The 5,592-nt window shown below is 33.0% G+C and overlaps 1 long non-coding RNA gene and 1 pseudogene across 1 annotated transcript; both read left to right on the forward strand.

Annotated features, from left to right (window-relative positions):
• Window positions 1-302: 302 nt before the first annotated feature.
• On the forward strand, window positions 303-1,056 carry LOC121215443 (uncharacterized). Its single transcript, XR_005911261.1, has 3 exons — window positions 303-341; window positions 823-902; window positions 1,006-1,056. It is a non-coding gene; the product is annotated as an uncharacterized lncRNA (long non-coding RNA).
• A 137-nt stretch (window positions 1,057-1,193) lies between these two features.
• LOC107950796 (tRNA 2'-phosphotransferase 1-like) lies at window positions 1,194-2,610 on the forward strand (annotated as a pseudogene).
• Window positions 2,611-5,592: the final 2,982 nt, after the last annotated feature.

Genomic DNA, 5,592 nt, shown 5'->3' on the forward strand with positions numbered 1-5,592 from the left:
CCACCACGCTGGTCAGCCTCAAATCAACTGGAGATTGTTGGTCCGGTAAAAATTTAGCAACTCTAGTTGCTTTTTCTTTTCCTCTTTTACCCATATTATTTCTTTTGTTTCTTTTCCCCTTTTGTTTCTTCTGATATTTGGTTACCCTTCTTCTCCCCTTTCCCCTTCCCCTTCCCTTTCCCCTTCCCCTTGGTTTGCAAATCAGTTTAGTCAAGGTGATGGTGGTGACTATTTACGGGTTAACATGAATTTCTCCTTTTGCAGATTTCAACTATTTCTGGTGAATTGAGATACACCGATACCATGAAACTGCTGTATACCTAAGAGGACGCAACCAAAGGGTCTGTTTTTGATAAAATTTTCATTTTATTTTAATGACCCTTCTGTTATTTGGTTAAATTTCAAAAATAGTCCTACAGATAAATTCAGATCATTGTTTTGCATTCAGTAATCTTTCCAGAAAAGAAGGCTTCTTATGATGAATGTGCTAATGAGGTTTTAGGCAGTTGAAACTAGCAACTAATGCAATTTCTTTCTTTGAGCATCTAATACATTAATAAGTAGTGTCGTGAAATTCTTATGAAAAACTTCTAGTTTTTGTAAAAGACAATGTTAATGAAACCCCTGCTGAGGAAATGAATGGAAATCTTTTCTAAAATGTAAATAATGGGAAAGAAATAAGGTGAAGCACATAAATCTCTTCAAGTAGCAAATATATTGTGCGGTTGTTTTGTTGATGAAGATGTGGACCTACTGTTGTATCAATTGACTGAATTCATAGTTGGTAGCAACTTAATATTATGTTCGGTAATGATTTTCCAGTGTATCCATCGCCTAGTGAGCAGTCAGCAGCTGACGGTGCTCAAAAGCAAAAGCTGGATGATGCCGACAAAAAAATTGCTGTTTTCTTCTTCCATAATTCTATTCCGTTTAGTGCTGCTAAATCCATGTATTTGCATGTTGAATTTTATATAAGCAAATTAAGTGATCAGTTTACTAATGCAGGGAAGAAGCAGATGAGTTGTGCCGAACGCGGGAGGAGAAAGAGGACAGTTCATGTACTACCTCAGAAATGTTCTTTGAGCTATTGATGTGTAAACATTTTCCTTCTTTGAGCTAAATACTATTTGTTGTTTACTTATAAGTGATCTTTGAGCTGTTACCAGTAGTAATTTAGATTCTTGGTCTCCAAAATGTTGGTGTATAAACAATCATGAGAAGGAAAATGTTCGTTTTGCAGCGAAAAGAAATTTCATGGTTTTTATGTTTATTGATTGTAGGCTGTCAGAAAAGATAATAAACAACGGTTTAGCCTTCTCGAGGAAAATGGGGAGCTTCTGATACGTGCAAACCAAGGCCATACCGTCATGGTGATGAATCTTTCTTAAAAATTTATTAATTTCTTCATGCTTTATCTGAATTGTCACCTTAGATTATTTTTAGCTGTTGTTTTGAGCATATTTATTTATGTCTATGCACTTTTAAGGAAGATATTGTATGTCACGTTGGCAGACAATTGAGTCCGAAAGATTATTAAAACAAATACTTTCAGCTGATGAAGTGCAATGTAAGAACATCATGTCTCTTAGATTTATGGACTTTTTTATGCCTTTTATTTTGCATAATCCTCTTGATTTTCCCTGAGATGATAGTTTGCGTACATGGAACCTATAAGAGGAATTTGGAATCAATTTTGGAGTTGGGTTTGAAGCGCATGAAAAGATTGCATGTTCACTTCTCAAGTGGCTTGCCGACTGACGGTGAAGTGATAAGTGGTGAGATATCATGAAATTTCTCTTTACTATTCCTCTGAACTTTGACATATGAACTCCTTCATTTTACTCTCTATTTTTAATATGCCAGCACTGTATACGTGACAAACTGCTTAGGGGTGTTGTTATGCTTGTTATCTGCATTTCACCATAGGATTCATGCTAAAGATTATGAAAGGGGATTACTAAGGTGCCGATATAAAACGTGAATTTTAAGCGATAATGGGAAATGACAAGCACTAATCGACATAAATTGAGTTTTAGTGAATCTAAATGTTGTAGAGGGCTTATGATGATTTGTATCTTTTACCCTCTTCAGGTATGAGACGAGATGTTAACGTTTTGATCTATCTTGATGTTAGAAAAGCTTTGGAAGGTAAGCATGCTTGCAGTTATTGCTTCGGTTCATAGAATCATGAAAGAAGCAATTCATCTTTCTCACTTTTCTTTAGAGTCGTGGCCGAACATATATTGATTTGTTCTTGCCAAACTACGGTTCTTAAGTTGTCTTCGCTTGTTTTCTTGATGACTGCAGAAGGCATGAAGCTTTACATTTCAGACAACAAAGTGATGTTGACTTAAGGTTTTGATGGGGTGGTACCTGTCAAGTGCTTTGAGAAAATAGAATCATGGCCAGACAGAAAACCTATACCTTTCTTAAATGTTTAAAATTGAATGATGAAATGATTAGCTTTTTTTTTTTTACTTTCTTTTAAACCTGTGTGATGACAAATTTGTATTTATAAAAGATGACCACCATTCATATTTGTCCAAGTCGATTACAATAAGAGTACATTTTATCTATATAAATTGTTAATCCAAGTCTGTTCAATCTTTAGGCAAAATGAACCTTGCTAAACAAGTTATGCGTGCAATTTAGTTGGAGAGGTTTTTTGTTAGGTCATGTAAGATTTTTGTTGGTTAAACTATTAGAAATTCAAGAGCAAATTGGGTCCTCTAATATAAAAATGAGCAATTTAGTCCTTATATGCTTCGTTTTGAAGCAAACAAGTAACTTTTGAATAGTTTTAATATTTTTTTATCTAAATGCTCATGGAAAAAATTGAAAATAAACATGTCTAAAAGTTTAATCATAAAAAATGCATCAGAAAATATAACAAAAAAGAAGAAGTTAAAATGAAAGAAGAAAACAACATTGAAGACCAAAATTGCTGCAATTCAAATCTAGAAACAAAATTGAAATTGAGAAAATAAAATTTAAGTTCTAAATTTTAGAATTCGAAATTGTTGATGCACAAACAATAGAATCCTAATTTGTCAATGGACAGAAAATCACTGATGAGATGAGTTGAAAGGTGCTTTACGGTCGGGAATGGAATACATAATTGGGAATATAAAGAAAAACCCTAATTCATTATGTTGTTAAGTAAATTGAACTTGGGTTGCTGATGGTAAAGTAACAATCATAAAATCAATATTCAAAGTCAAGTTCAAATATTTTAATATTTGATAGAAGAAATTGATGAAGTTTGTTGATACAATCATAAGAATATTTAATACTAAGAATTTTATTAAATTATATATTTTTGTTAAATTATATTTAATAATAATTATTTAAAATTATATTTTATAGTATTATATATTATGATTTTAGTAAATTCATATAAGAATATTTAATACTAAGAATTTTATTAAATTATATATTTTTGTTAAATTATATTTAATAATAATTATTTTAAATTATATTTTATAATATTATATATTATAAATTTAGTAAATTCATATATTTTAGTAAATTATATATTTTTATTAAATTATATTTAATAATAATTTTTAATCATTTATTAATTTTGTAATTGTTAAATAATTTTAAAAACTTCTATTATATATCATTTTTAATCTAATGTCCTTAAAAGTCATTTTCTATTTTCACCTCACCGCTACAGCTGCGTTTGAATCCAAACACACACTCCACCGCTGTTTCTAATCTCACTGCTACAGTATCCAAACTCACCGATACAGTACCTAATCTCACCGCCACCGCTGTTTTTAACCTCACTGGAGGTAAACACACCGCCCATCCAAACTAGCCCTTAGATTAGTAAACTGCGTTTCTACGCTCTAGTTATCGAGGCAAGTTTGTATGAGTATGTATCAATTCTAATGCTATTTTCGATTATTTGTTATTATGTTAAGTAGCATATAATTAATTGATAAATATCCAACAATGCCATGACAGTTATCGAGCCTCGTTTGATCCTTAGGAATTCGTAGGATAGAAATGACATGTCATTAGGGTTTTCATGTTTTGAGTGCTAGTCTTGAATGTCCTATCGATGACTAAGGTCCTCTATTTGTTGCAGATACTCCCCAGGTTGTGTGAGCAACATTGTATAGCTTACATTCCGACCCACAGCTCGTGTGAGCAGGCCCATTCTATAGCTCGTGTGAGCAGGCCCATTCCATAGCTCATGTGAGCAATAATGTAAAAGAAATTTAAGGTTATATGTTTAGCACACTTTGTGTGAGCTTTCCCTAGTATCCGATGATATTTTGAATGGTTCAATGGGCATGAAAAGGAAAAGAACGGTAAGTGTTCAAATGAACTATATCATGTAACTGTGAAAATGATTGAAATTGTAAGCTTTAATAGAAATATGTTTATGTTAAAGAAAATGATGAATTCAAATGAAGTATGTTTATGTATAACGACTTACCTTATGTTAAATTCAAGTGAATTATGTTTGAATATGCTAACATGTGTTGTTGATGGTGCTTAGGCTTGGGCCAAGCTTTTGGTTTAATTATATAATGCTTTTTCTTAATGTTTATTAGTGAAACGGTAAGTTAAATTTCATGTTTTATGAACTTACTAAGCATTATGTTCTTACGTAGTTTTTCTTTCCTATGTTATATAGATAATTAGAAGCTCGATCGGTTTGGAAGCTCGTCGGAGACCTGTCACACTATCCAGCAAATATATCAGTAGATTTTGATGTTTTGGCCAAGGTTATAATGGCATGTATAGGTGGACTTGTGTTTGATGTTTGGTTAAATGTTTAGATGTTGATTTTGATATGTATAAGTTGGTTGCTTTGGTACCATTTTGATGATGGTTGTATTATGTTAGTTTGGTTCTTATAATGCATGAATGGTATGGTATGGTTCAAATGGTGAGTTTATGTTGAAATGGTATAAGTCAAATTATGGTATGTTTTGAGATGAAAATGAACTAGGTGTGAGAATGTAATATGGTCAAGTATGTATGCATGTTAGTTTGTATAAGTTTGTATGTTTAAAATTGAGGTGCTTTGTATGACATATTGGTTGAATGAATTTGGTCTATTAAATTGGTCATTTCATGCAAGTTTTGGTAAGGTTTTGATGCTTTGAATGTGTTCACAAAATGCTTTTAGGTACATGTTTGATTTGGTGATGGAAATGGCTTGATTTTGGCCAATTTCATTTCTATACGGCATGAGACACGAACGTGTGACTCAGCCATGTGTGACACATGACCATGCAACACGATTGTATTCCCCTGTAGGTTTTTAAGGCACACAAGTCAGATAGTTACACAGCCAAACACACGACTTGGCACACAGGCGTATGGCTTGACCGTGTGACCCAACTCAGTGAGTTACACGGGCATGGACACGAGCTGGGACACAGCTGTGTGTCCCTATTTTGATTGTTAAATGGCCTGAGACATGGGCGTGTGTCTCAGTCATGTGAGGCACACGGCTGTGTGACCCCTGCAATTCAAAATTTCTTAATTTTTCTTGTACTTTCCGATTGATTCCATTTGGTCCTAAATTGTTTCTAAGGTATTTCTACGGCCTTGTGGGCTCGATTAAAG

Source organism: Gossypium hirsutum, chromosome D03, assembly GCF_007990345.1.
Source record: "Gossypium hirsutum isolate 1008001.06 chromosome D03, Gossypium_hirsutum_v2.1, whole genome shotgun sequence".
Classification (NCBI taxonomy): domain Eukaryota; kingdom Viridiplantae; phylum Streptophyta; class Magnoliopsida; order Malvales; family Malvaceae; genus Gossypium; species Gossypium hirsutum.